The sequence below is a fragment of the Neofelis nebulosa genome, chromosome 5 (genome assembly GCF_028018385.1).
Source record: "Neofelis nebulosa isolate mNeoNeb1 chromosome 5, mNeoNeb1.pri, whole genome shotgun sequence".
NCBI classification, from domain to species: Eukaryota; Metazoa; Chordata; class Mammalia; order Carnivora; family Felidae; genus Neofelis; species Neofelis nebulosa.
The window spans coordinates 150,861,209-150,875,421 of NC_080786.1; the positions used below are offsets into that span (position 1 = coordinate 150,861,209).

A 14,213-nucleotide genomic window follows, 5' to 3' on the forward strand; every position below is an offset into this window, starting at 1 on the left:
AGCACACAACCTCCGTGATCCATGAGCAGTTAGGCTGCCATCCCCAGCACAGCCAGCGGGGTCCAATGCAGTGCTATCGAATTTGGATCCACTAGATTTCCACAGAGCAGAAAACTGGACCAAATTGAATCCCAGATTCAGCCTGGATGTCCCGGAAGTCACTCCAGGATTCAAAGTCTCACTTCTCCAATTTGAGAAACCAGGAATTCAGTAACAAGCCAAAATTACCAGGGTTAGGAGTGAACAATTAACAGTAACACGTAAACATTTAGAAACAGCCTCATGAGGAAAATCCAGCCATCTTTCTTTCTACTGAAGGGTGTCTGAGTTTCACAGAATTCATTTCCACATTTTAATTTTTTAATTTTTTTTAACATTTTATTTATTTTTGAGAGACAGAGCACAAGTGGGGGAGGGACAGGAGAAGAGAGGGAGTCACAGAATCCAAAGCAGGCTCCAGGCTCTGAGCTGTCAGCATAGAGCCCCACATGAGGCTCGAACTCACAAACCGAGAGATCATGACCTGAGCTGAAGTCAGACGCTTAGCCAACTGAGCCATCAGGCACCCCTTATAATTATTTTTTTAATGTTTACTTATTTTGAGAGAGAGAGAGAGCGAGAGAGCGAGCAGGGGAGGGGCAGACAGAGAGGGAGAGAGAATCCCAAGCAGGCTCCACGCTGTCAGCACAGAGCCCAATGCGGGGCTTGAACTCATGAACTGTCAGATCATGACCTGAGCTGAGATCAAGAATCAGATGCTTGACCAACTGAGCCACCCAGGCGCCCTTGCACATTTGCTAACGGTGCTTAGTATCAGCTGCAGAGCACACATGCAAACAATTTCTGGACAGTTCATCTTGAGCCTGCAAGACCCTGCAGACTCTGCATCATCCGGGGATCATGGGGAGCACCTCAAGTGCAAACTAGACTCCATGCTGATGCACAGAGGTCAGCACCGCAGGGCGCTCCCTACTGAGAACAGACAAAATGGACGTGGACATACTTGGAATACGCTGCTGGCACACTGTTTCGCATGCAGCAGGTACTTCACACATACTTGGTGAACAGACACACACACACAATCTGTACAGCAAGCTCAGAAACAGAGAATCTGTCATCAGGCTTCCCAGGAATGTGGACATCACCAGTACAAGTGAACGGATGTCATCGTAGTGATAACAACGACAAGAGCAGCCAATCCCTCTATCCCTGTGGGTCCCCGTACCAGCATTTCACACCAAATGGCTCCATAATCTTAGCAGGTAGTACTACCATTAGCTCCATCTTACTGGTGAGGAAACAGGCAGGAAGGTACCACGATTCTTGACAGATAAGAAAACTAAAACCACGGGTGCCTGCATGGTTCAGTCGGTTAAGCGTCCGACTTTGGCTCAGGTCACGATCTCGTGGTTTGTGGGTTCAAGCCCCGTGTCAGACTCTGTGCTGACAGCTCAGAGAACCTGGAGCCTGCTTCAGATTCTGTGTCTCCCTCTCTATATCCCTTGCTGCTCATACTCACTCACTCTCTCTCTCTCTCAAAAATAAACATTAAAATGAAGGCAGGCAAGGTAAGAGAGAAGGGAAGGGAGGAGGGAAGAGGGAAGAAGGGAAGAAAAGAAGGATGGAAAGGAAAGGAAAGGAAAGGAAAGGAAAGGAAAGGAAAGGAAAGGAAAGGAAAGGAGAAAGGAGAAAGGAGAAAGGAGAAAGGAGAAAGGAGAAAGGAGAAAGGAGAAAGGAGGAGAAAGGAGAAAGGAGAAAGGAGAAAGGAGGAGAAAGGAGAAAGGAGAAAGGAGAAGGGAAAGGAAAGGAAAGGAGAAAGGAAAAAGGAGGAGAAAGGAGAAAGGAGGAGAAAGGAGAAAGGAGGAGAAAGGAGAAAGGAGGAGAAAGGAGAAAGGAGAAGGGAAAGGAAAGGAAGCTAAAACCAGGGCTGGTCTGGGAGGTCCGGCTGTGGGGTTTCCCCAGCCTATGTTTCAGCCACCAGGCTTGTCTTCCCAGCATTTCCTTTACCTCAAGCATAAAGGCTGTATCTGAACATCCCTTTTCCATCATTTGTTGTCTTAACACACCCTAACTCACACAACTTGAGGACACAAGCCCAGCTGTTCAAGAACCCTCTAGTAAGCTTAGTGTTGGCTGCAATTCTTTCCCCTGGGGTGTGAATTCTGTCCACTTAGTTTTGGGGGTAGGAGAGTGGTGTTGAAGGGAAGAGGTAATATTACAAACCCGAGGTCAACTCATTAGAATGCATGTGTGGCTGCTGGGACTGTCCCATCAATGGCAGCATCTGACTCTGTGGGAACAACACTGAGGATCTAGTGCTTGGATGCTTTCAAGCAGACGGATGAAACATGCAGGAAACCGTATTTGGCTGCACATATTTACATAAGAAAATTAAAGAACAGACTGGTGAATCACTGGTAAGCCACAAATGCCCCCTGAATAATTGTCCCTGTTACTAACGCCAGCCAAAACAAACCCAGTTCACAATCGAGACCTGTGTAAATTTTCAACCTGCAATGGTCGCTAGAAATTGATTTCAGTAGTTGCAGGCCCTATGACATTTTAGAAATAAGGTTCTCTTACAGAATTAGCAACTCGGCTTAATTAATTCTGTTATAACAATGGGGAAGGGAGCATGGCAATCTAGAAAAGGAATACTAAGCTTGAGTCTCATAATTCAGTTTTAATGGGCATAAAACAATTTTGAAAGAAAAAGCAAATGTCTCACTTCGGGTACATGCCTGTCACGTCTGCGAGGTTCTCAGTGTAGTGCGTAGGGCACACGCTAAGTGCTTGATCAATGACAGTTAATCTTCTCTTGTGATTATTAATGTTTATAGCAGGAACTCACCTCTCAGCGAGTCAATATTAACTTCTCTTTTTGGTCAAGATACGTACAAAACTTTACTAAATCTTAAAATATGGATCTGGCTCATTGTCAGCAATTAGGTTTTATTTATAAAAACTGCAAACAGGTTGATTTTCATTTGTACTTTTAGCAACAATATTATATGTAACATGATAAAAATATCCTTAAATGACAGTACGTTGTATTTATGATGTATATAAAAATACAAGCACTGGGCTGCCTGGGTGACTCAGTTAAGCATACAGCTCTTGATTTCAGCTCAGGTCATGATCCCAGAGTCACAGGATTGAGCCCCATGTTGGGTTCCACGCTAAGCTAAGATACTCTCTCTTTCCCTCTGCCACTCTCCCCTACTTGTGCTCTAAAAAAACAAAACAAAGAACCCCAAGCACTTTATATGCTAACACAGTGGCAAATAATATTCTTTTCCAAAACTGTGATTATTTAGGGTAGGCTAACATTGGGTGAAACAGCCCCAATGGCAGGGGCCCAAGGGCAGTGGTCCAAGTCCAAGGCTAGTTAGACAGCTCTCCTCCAAGTGGTGACCCAGGGACAGGCCTCTTCCCACTGGTAACACTGCCATTTTTCTGGATCTACTGAGCCACGCCTGGAAGATGCATACATACTTCATGTTCCTCCTGTCCACTGGCCATCCATGTAGCACCAGCCCAGCTGAGAGGGGAGCTATGTGCCCAGGAGGAAAATGAAGCAAGTCGGGAATCATGTTAATAGTTTCTCTGCCACACACATTCTCTACATATACAATCAACATTTGCCTTGTATCTTACAAATGTTTAGGGGCGCCTGGGTGGCGCAGTCGGTTGAGCGTCCGACTTCAGCCAGGTCACGATCTCGCGGTCCGTGAGTTCGAGCCCCGCGTCGGGCTCTGGGCCGATGGCTCGGAGCCTGGAGCCTGTTTCCGATTCTGTGTCTCCCTCTCTCTCTGCCCCTCCCCCGTTCATGCTCTGTCTCTCTCTGTCCCAAAAATAAATAAAAAAACGTTGAAAAAAAAATTAAAAAAAAAAAAAAAAAACAACAAATGTTTACATGGCACTTTTCAATCGTGTCTTATTTACTTATCATTAGTAAAAGCTCTAAAGCTGCTCTCGTTAGCACCATTTTACGGAAGAAGAAACTAAGTCTCGGAGAAGTCACTTCGCATCCAAGCAGATGAGTGACGTGGCTAAGACCTCTGTCCCTGCCCTCTGGGTCCAGATCTCAAGCCCTTGCCGCTGTTCTCTGCACTGTACTGAACATCGAGAACACTGGAGTTTCTGTCATAGAACACACTTACCACAGAACTAGAGTTGCCTTTTCACTCTCAGTGTAATTTAGTGCAGTGAGATTCCATTAAAAAAGTGTCATCCTGGATGGAGTAAACAAACAGAACAGTGCAAGGTGTTCCTTTTACTAGGAAGCAGCTGTGTGTCAATCATTTCAGGGAGTGTTTCAAAAATGAAATAGGTGACAATTCCAAAATATGACCTCTGACTCTTATTCTGGAAGTCAGAGACAAAGGTACAAATGTAGACAAGTATGATTCAACTGAAAATCAATTATGTGAAAAGGAACTCTGTGCAATGGGACTCCAATTCCCAGCCCTACACCCTGAACTGTAAGTGAATCTCAGGTGTTACGCTCATGGTCATGGTCACAACGAGATGACTAGAGCCTGAAGAGAGGACAGAACACGCAGCTGGGGACCTGAGGCTCAAGGCGATCCAGGCCGATCAGAGGAGTAGCTGTTTGGCACACCATCCTCCATTGACAAGATGGGCAGAGGTTCAGGGCGCAATCTTGGAGAATGAGGTCTGTACTTGTTGGCCAGGAGCAGGACAGATGTACTTTCCCCCAGCTTCCTTCCCCATGTTTTCTGTCCAGCATCAATATTTCCATGTTCGGCATGAAACAGATCTACCTAACGTTTAAAGTAGTGATTTTCTCCTTTAAAAACAAAGAGAAATGTGCAGTATCGAATCTGGATTCCAGAAGCCCTGGCATAGGACAACTCTATGTCCCAAACTTTATTGCCAAGGTTCCAGTTTATGCCCACGAGGCCTGGAGCGAAGTTCCGGATATGGCGGCAGCTTTTGGCTCTGACGGGTTTTGGCTGCAAGAACTAACCTGGTGACTGATTTACTCCTCAATTTCAACTCTTTTTTTCCCCCATCAAAATAATTCTACACGAATCATTTCCATGCTTCCAAGGCAAAAGCAGGAAAAACAACAAGCCATAGGTTAAAAAAAACAAAACAAAACTCCAAGGTTAAAAAAAAAACAAAAAACAAAAAACAAAGCCTGCAAAAAGGAGTGGATTTTCTAGCCAATGTCCATTTCAGGAAACCATCAGGTAAAATCCGGCAATGTAATGGGCAATTTGGTCTCGACTTCCCCATCAGGAAAAACGCCTACGTGCACATGTATACACACATCCATTCCCAGGTGAGCCCCACACCAGACCACGAGCTTCTAGTGAGACTGAATTCCTGTAGGAGGGCAGTTTCCTTTTTGCTATACCAACATAATGCTTCATTACACCAAGACATAGCACTCTCCGATCTGCCAGGTAAGTAAAGAAAGAAGCTTAAAATTTACAGTAACCTTTAAAGTGCTAAGCCTTTCCATCTAACGTGAATGTGTTCTACCAACACCTTCTCGGTCTTTGTTTGATTCTTCCCGTGGCTGAGGCGCAACCTGCCTTCCGGGAGGCCCCTTGGTTCCAAGCCAGTCCCCCAGGCTCAATGCCATGCTCCCAGCAGGTGCCACACAATCAAACCCCCAATCATACCCTGAGGTGCTAACAAGGGCATGGGGGCCGTGCCTCCACTTTTATTTTGTGGGCTATTTGATGACCAGAAGAATTTCAAGCCACCAGTGGTAAGTAAATCCAGTTCCTCATCTGGGACAGGTGCTTGACCAGAGATAACCAAGGGACCTGCTCAATGACTCCACAGCAGACTGTCCTCAAAATCACCACACCCACCTATAGCTTCCCTAGGCAAGTGGGTCTCATGACTCAGCAAGACGTCACACTGAGGTAAGAAACTCTCACCCACCCTCCTCCTACCATACTGGTCCCTCTGTCCCCCATGGTCCTCAAAATGTGTGAGAGCTGCTTAGCCAGAACTTGAGGAAGCGTTTATATTTGTTTTTTATTGATTAAATGCGGCAACATTAGATAGCATCTTTAATAAAATACAAGATACCTAGCAAGAACACCAGGTTCTGGTGTTCTTTACATGATCATTAAAATAAACACTTCTGGAAGCGCCCGCGTGGCTCAGTTGGCTAAGCATCTGACTTCAGCTCAGGTTGTGATCTTGTGGTTCATGGGTTCGAGCCCCGTGTTGGGCTCTGTGCTGACAGCTCGGAGCCTGGAGCCTCCTTTGGATTCTGTGACTCCCTCTCTCTCTGTCCCTCCCCGATTCACACTCTGTCTCTCAAAAATGAAAAAAAAGTTAAAAAAAATTTTAACCTCTCTCGGCCCTGCTGATGAGCCAACTAGGAGCAATGCAACCACGGTATTCAATAATTTCACCTCAGATTTGTATGATGTTTGACAGTTTCCAAACTGTTTCTATATCTTACCTTCCTAACAGTTCTGCCAGGTGGGCAGGGCAGAGACAATCACCTCCATTTAGCCACGGCATGAACCGTGATGCGGAAAGAGGGAACGAGGCTTTACAGCGGTGAGTTATGCACTGACTTTCTACCACAACAAGCTGTCTCAACACACACTAAGCCATGCCGGAAACAGGACAACATGACATTGTGTTTAACAGCAAAGAAACAAAGCCAGTGTGATACCCAGCTTGGGAAATATGCAGTTGGCAAAGACAGAAAGATGCTTCCAAATTTCAAAAGGTTAAAAAAAAAAAAATCCCTCATGGTTAACCCTCACTACTCTGTTGAAAATAAAAGCCATGTTCAGGTAGCCACTGAATGTGTGTCGGGCTCAGATCCGTGCAGTCTTCCTCATCCCGGGCCACACAGACACCCAAGGCTGACGGTGGCTCCGTGTTTATGGGAGGGCAGCAGGAAGGACATGACCATCTCGGCTCCGTGGCGGGTTAAGCAGCCTGATTGAACGTTGCTGCTAATTGAGGGCCCCTCTCGTCTGGCAGGACCACCAGGGTACCTTCTCCACTTGTTCATGACCACAGCACCTCGCTCAGAAATTAACTCTTGATGAGTGCAGACAGGGGCCCAGCTGGTCCTCCTGAGTCCTCCCAAATAGATAAATGAAGTGTAATAAGAATGCTGCTGACTGCCCAGGCAAGGAGGGCTCTCCGTGACCTCTTGGTAAAATCCAGAGTATACTTTTACAGTGACTTAATTCTCTGCACTGGGGATACTTAATGCAGCCAGGAATGGTGTGAATAGGCTGATGGCCACAGGGACAACATTGAGAAGTCCATCACCAAATGTCCACTTTATTAAGTATGAGCAAAAAGAATAAAGAGGCAATGCAAGAGAAACTAATTTTCAATTGGCAAGTATTTTCATTGAGTGAGATGAGCTGTATTTCCCCCGTAACTCTTCATGGGTCCAGGGACACTGGTGGCTTTTATTACAGTTTACAAATTGTATAATCCTTGCGCTCAGGTTTAAAATATTAAACACTCATTTCCTATCACTTTAGAGGAAATCCTTCCCTAAAGCTCTGCTTAAGAAGAGGGAAATGGTGGTTATTATTGTCCAGGCCTTCCAGTTATAGAAACTAGAGAGAAAAAGGTGTTCTGGTTCACACAGCAAAGCTGCAGCAGAGATGGAACTAGAATCCAGGGGTCTAGCCACTCAGTTTAGGGCCCTGTAGGTTAGAGAAATCCCCCACCCTTTTATCTCAGTAAGTCACTATTTGGCGGGTGGTGATGGGAGGGTTTGGAGCCAGGACAGGGGACGATGCGTGGTCGCTGGCACTGGCCAGCGGTGCACTGGCCCACGACCTATGCTGAGTGTGGCCCCTGTGTGGGACATCCTCCTCGAGATGTGATAAAGGGCCAAAGAGCAGGCTGTGAACTACTGCTCTGGGCTCTAGATCACACTGAGGCCCCATTTCCCCATGACTTCTGAAAGGAGCAAGGGAGATCTCCAAAGTGACAGATGAAAGGACAGCAATAGTCAATGTGTTCCTTTGTTAACACAGCAAAAAAGTGGTGACTGGGCCAGAAGCAAGATGGGAAGATGAAGGAATGGGCAGGAGAGGCATCTGATGCTTTGATGTGAAATTAAAAAAATAAAAGGATGCCATGGAGAACTGCCACAATTCCTGAAGGACCAAAGTGGAGCGGATGGAATGAGGCAGGGAAAGTCCATGAAGACACCTAATTGCTTTAGAAAGTGTATTAGCTGTGTAACTGCTGTGTAACAAAAGCAAAAATACATTATTCGGACCTCATCAAAATAAAAAGCACAGTGAAGGAAACTATCAGCAAAACTAAAAGGCAACCAGTGGAATAGGAGAAGATATTTTCAAATAATTTATCAGATAAAGGGTTAGTATCCAAAATCTATAAAGAACTTATCAAACTCAACACCCAAAAAAACAAATTAGCCAGTGAAGAAACGGGCAAAAGACATGAATAGACGCTTCTCCAAAGAAGACATCCAGATGGCTGACAGACACATGAAAAGATGCTCGACATCATTCATCATCAGGGAAATACAAATCAAACCCACAGTGAGATACCACCTCATGCCTGTCAGAATGGCTAACGTTAACAACTCAGGCACAACAGATGTTGGCGAGGATGCAGAGAAAGAGGATCTCTTTTGCACTGCTGGTGGGAATGCAAACTGGCGCGGCCACTCTGGAGAACAATATGGAGGTTCCTCAAAAAATTAAAGATAGAACTACCCTATGACCCAGCAATTGCACTACTAGGTATTTATCCAAGGGATATAGGTATGCTGTTTCAAAGGGGAACATGCACCCCAGTATTTATAGCAGTGCTACTGACAATAGCCCAAGTATGGGAAGAGCCCAAATGTCCATCAATGGATGAATGGATAAAGAAGATGTGGTATATATATACAATGGAGTATTACTCGGTAATCAAAAAGAATGAAATCTTGCCATTTGCAACTATGTGGATGGAACTTAAGGGTATATGCTAAGCAAAATTAGAGAAAGACAAATATCGTATGACTTCACTCATATGAGGAATTTAAGATACAAAACAGATGAACATAAGGGAAGGGAAGCAAAAATAAGATAAAAACAGGGAGGGAGACAAAACATAAGAAACTCTTAAATATAGAGAACTGAGGGTTACTGGAGGGGTTGTGGGAGGGGGTATGGGCTAAAGGGGTAAGGGGCATTAAGGAATCTACTGAAATCATTGTTGCACTATATGCTAACTTGGGTGTAAATTTAAAAACAAATTAATTAATTATAAATAAACTTTTTTTAAATTTTTTTTTTAATGTTTATTTATTTTTGAGACAGGGAGAGACAGAGCATGAACTGGGGAGGGTCAGAGAGAGGGAGACACAGAATCTGAAACAGGCTCCAGGCTCTGAGCTGTCAGCACAGAGCCCAACGCAGGGCTCGAACCCACGGACCGCGAGATCATGACCAGAGCCGAAGTCGGACGCTTAACTGACTGAGCCACCCAGGCGCCCCTAAACAAACATTTTTTAAAAAGTGAGTCATTAGGTCCAGCCCACACTCAAGGGGAGGGGCTTGAGGGGCTCATAGAGGAGCATACATGCCCAAAGGCAGACATCACTGGGACCATCTCAAAGGCGGCTTACCAGAGGGATTCCTCATTCCTTGGATTAAACCTTGAGATTGATTCTTCTACAGTGAGCCTCTTCAAGACTATACCTAGGGTACACATCATTTTCACATTCCATATCCTTCCTCACATAAGTGAGAACATCTTCACCCAAGGTGAAGGTTTGAAATATTCATAAAACATAACACACATGACAGACTGATGTCATTTTTAGGCACGGGTATCCAGAGCTGGCACCCCGAGGACCGACTGTTCATGGCTCCTCCTTTCACATGATCTGCCCACAAACTGGTGTAGCTGCTTCCCAGGGCTCAGCTCCGCCCTTCCAGAAGGAAATATGTGCAAGAGATACACCCTCACAGTAATAACACTAACATTTGTCAAGATCATGTGATGGCCAAGTACCAAGTCAAGACTCTGCATCCACCAACACATTTAATCCTTACCATGAGCCCTCTCCATAGAGAAGGAAGCAGGATGTACCAGGTACACAATGCCCCACTGCCTGGGATCCACCAATTAGTGTGAACAGTGCAGATTAGCTCCTGGGCATTCTCTGTTGTGTTAAGGTAAGCAGCTAGAGACTAAGAGACCTCGGGACTGAATAGTTTCATTTTACGTCCATTGCACAACTGTATGCTTAGAAAATCTAATGGAATCAGGGAAAAGCTGTTAGAATAACAATAAACTTAGTAGAGAATCAAAACAGAGAGGGGCGCCTGGGTGGCGCAGTCGGTTAAGCGTCCGACTTCAGCCAGGTCACGATCTCGCGGTCCGTGAGTTCGAGCCCCGCGTCAGGCTCTGGGCTGATGGCTCGGAGCCTGGAGCCTGCTTCTGATTCTGTGTCTCCCTCTCTCTCTGCCCCTCCCCCGTTCATGCTCTGTCTCTCTCTGTCCCAAAAATAAATAAAAAACGTTGAAAAAAAAATTTAAATAAAAAAAAAAACAGAGAATGTAGAAAAACCAAGCATTATTATATAACAATATACTAGTATTAGCTAAAAAATAAATTTTGTGGGGCATCTGGGTAGCTTATTCAGTTAAGTGTCTGACTCTTGATTTCAGCTCAGGTCATGATCTCATGGTTCATGACTTCAGGCCCCACGGTGGGCTCCACACTGACAGTGAGGAGCTTGCTTGGGATTCTCTCCTCCTCTCTCTGCCCCTCACCTGCTTGTGTGTGCACGTGCATGTTCTCTCCCTCTCAATCTCTCTCAAAATAAATAAACTTAAAAAAAATTTAAAAATAAATTTTGTGATAACCTAGGCTCACTGTAAAAAATACGGAAAATGTAGCAAAGACGAGGCCATTATGTCACCTAGGGTTCTACCACCAAAAGACACTTTGGTATATTTCCTTACAACTTTTTCTATATTCTGTGAGTATGTGAATATATTTTTTAATTGTCATCCTACAGTGGCTTAGTATCCTTTTTTCACTTAGCAAAGCATTGGGAGCATTTTACTCATATTAATAAATGTTCTTCAGGGCGCCTGGCTGGCTCAGTCAGTAGAGCATGCAACTATTGATATCAGGGTTGTGAGCTCAAGCCCCACACTGGGTGCAGAGCCTACTTAAAAAAAAAAAAAAGAAAAAAGAAAAAAAGAAAAAGAAAGGAAGGAAGGAAGGAAGGAAGGAAGGAAAGAAAGAGAAAGAAAGAAAGAAAGAAAAAAAGAAAGAAAGAAAGAGGAAGAAAGAAAGAAAGAAAGAAAGAAAGAGAAAGAAAGAAAGAAAGAAAGAAAGAAAGAAAGAAAGAAAGAAAGAAAGAAAGAAAAGAAAGGAAGGAAGGAAGGAAGGAAGGAAGAAAGAAAGAAAGAAAGAAAGAAAGAAAGAAAGAAAGAAAGAAGAGAAAGGAAGGAAGGAAGGAAGGAAGGAAGGAAGGAAGGAAGGAAGGAAGAAAGAAAGAGAAAGAAAGAAAGAAAAAAAGAAAGGAAGGAAGGAAGGAAGAAAGGAAGGGGAAGGAAGGAAGGAAGGAAGGAAGGAAGGAAGGAAGAAAAGAAAGAGAAAGAAAGAAAGAAAGAAAAGAGAAAGAAAGAAAGAAAGAAAGAAAGAAAGAAAGAAAGAAAGAAAGAAAGAAAGAAAAAGAAAGGAAGGAAGGAAGGAAGGAAGGAAGGAAGGAAGGAAGGAAGAAAGAAAGAAAGAAAAAGGAAGGAAGGAAGGAAGGAAGGAAGGAAGGAAGGAAGGAAGGAAGAAAGAAAGAGAAAGAAAGAAAAAAAGAAAGAAAGAAAGAGAAAGAAAGAAAGAAAGAAAGAAAGAAAGAAAGAAAGAAAGAAAAAGAAAGGAAGGAAGGAAGGAAGGAAGGAAGGAAGGAAGGAAGGAAGAAAGAAAGAAAGAAAGAAAGAAAGAAAGAAAGAAAGAAAGAAAGAAAGAAAGAAAGAAAGAAAAAGAAAGAGAAAGAAAGAGAAAGAAAGAAAGAAAAAGAAAGAAAGAAAGAAAGAAAGAAAGAAAGAAAGAAAGAAAGAGAAAGAAAGGAAGGAAGGAAGGAAGGAAGGAAGGAAGGAAGGAAGGAAGGAAGGAAGAAAGAAAGAAAGAAAGAAAGAAAGAAAGAAAGAAAGAAAGAAAGAAAGAAAGAAAAAGAAAGAAAGAAAGAAAGAAAGAAAGAAAGAAAGAAAGAGAAAGAAAGAAAGAAAGAAAGAAAGAAAGAAAGAAAGAAAGAAAGAAAGAAAGAAAGAAAGAAAGAAAGAAAGAAAGAAAAAGAAAAGAACGGGGGCAAAATAAATTTCTTAAAAAAAAAACCAGGGCAAAATAAACATCTTAAAAAAATGTTCTTCAAACAATTCGATTTATGGCTACTGTATTATCATAACCTAATTTTAAAAACTATTTCCTTTTACTCGTTTAATGGGTCACAACATAAATAAAAATTTTGTTCCTGTTTCTCATTTCCTGCCTTAAACAAAAATTATTTGAATATCCATTTCAATTCTTCTTTGGCTTTTTAGCTATATTTCTTTGCATTTTTAAGTGGCTGCATCAGGGATTACAATATAGGTCATAACTTTTCATAGCCCACTTAGAGTCAATATCATACCACTTCCTGCACTGACAGAGGTCCGTACCTACCCTTATGGTTGTTATAGGTACCATATCTGCAAATGTTATAAGCCCCTCAAGACAGTTATGATTTTTGCTTTTAGTAGTTACGTGATCACGAAAGAAATTGAGAGAGAAAAGCACAAAGAAAAAAGCAGTATTTTGTATCCTCCCAAATATTTACCGTTTCCAGTGTTCCTCATTTTCCCCAAGGGTCCACATTCCCTTGTGGGGTCATCTCCTTCCAGCGTCAGGAAGTTTCTCTAGCACTTCTTGAAGTGCAGATCTGCTCAGGATGAATTCTCATCAGTTTCTTTATCTGAAAATGTCCCGATTCCCCCTTCATTCTTTTTTTTTTTTTTTAACGTATGGTAGCAAAATACACATGACACAAAATTTACTATTCCACCCACTGTTGAAGGTAAAATTCAGCGGCATGAGAAACATTCAACACTGTTGTACAACCATCACTGCCATCCACCTCTGAACTTTTTGATCTTCCCGATCCCTTCATTTTTTTTTTTAATGCTCATGTACTTTTGAGACAGAGCAAGACAGAGCACAAGTAGGGGAGGGGCAGAGAGAGGGAGACACAGAATCCGAAGCGGGCTCCAGGCTCTGAGCTGTCAGCACAGAGCCTGACGTGGGTCTCGAACCCACGAACCGTGAGATCATGACCCGAGCCGAAGTCGGATGCTCAACCAACCGAGCCACCCAGGCGCCCCTGATCCCTTCATTCTTGAAGGATGTTTTACTGGACAAAGAATTCTGAGACGAAAATTGTTTTCCTTCAGCACTTTAAGGATGTGGCTCCATCTCTTCTGGTCTCTGTGGGTGCTGAAGTCATCCATTAATTGGATTATGGTTCCCTTGCGTTGCTTCTCTCTTGTTGCTTTCGAGGTTTGCTCTCTATTTGGTTTTATTTGAAAGAGTCGGCATGGGCCTCTTTGTATTTCCTCTTCTCCACACCCCTCGATCACCTTATATCTATAAATTTCCACTTTTCATAACATTTGGAAAAGTTGAAGCCATTATTTATTCTAACATTTTTTGCTGCCCCATCTTTGCTCTCTCTCTCTCTGTCATTTCCATTCAACTGTGAAGTCCGCCCTGTAGATATTTTATTTCAGGTACTGTAGTTTCACAGTTCTAGAATTTCCATTTGGTTCTTTTTAAAAAAATTTTTTTTATCATTTCCATTTCTCTGCTGAGATATCGTGTCTTTTCCTTCATGGTGAGCATATACTGTTTTACTTCATTTGAGCACAATATAATGGTCACAGCAAAATCCTCTTCTGCTCCTCCCCATACTTGCTTCATCTTGTTGGACTCTGTTGGTCTTCCTTTCTCCTGAGAGAATGTTCCATTCTCTTGGTTCTTCAATTATGGAGTATTTTAGCTTCATATTCTACATGTGACAAATGTTAAACTGCATAGATTCTGGATTTTTTTTTCTTTGCTGAACGTTGTTTCTTTTGTTTTGGTCGGCAACGACTTTAGCTGAACTGGAACTGCAAACTCTGTTCCTGTGGACAGCAGCTTTGGTCCCCGTTCCAATCCTGTCATTATCC

At 43.2% G+C, this 14,213-nt stretch overlaps 1 protein-coding gene across 4 annotated transcripts in view; it reads right to left on the bottom strand.

Moving 5' to 3' along the window:
- HLCS (holocarboxylase synthetase) overlaps positions 1–14,213 on the bottom strand; it is a 230,208-nt gene that overhangs the window by 46,580 nt on the left and 169,415 nt on the right. The gene's annotated exons all lie outside the window — the stretch shown is intronic.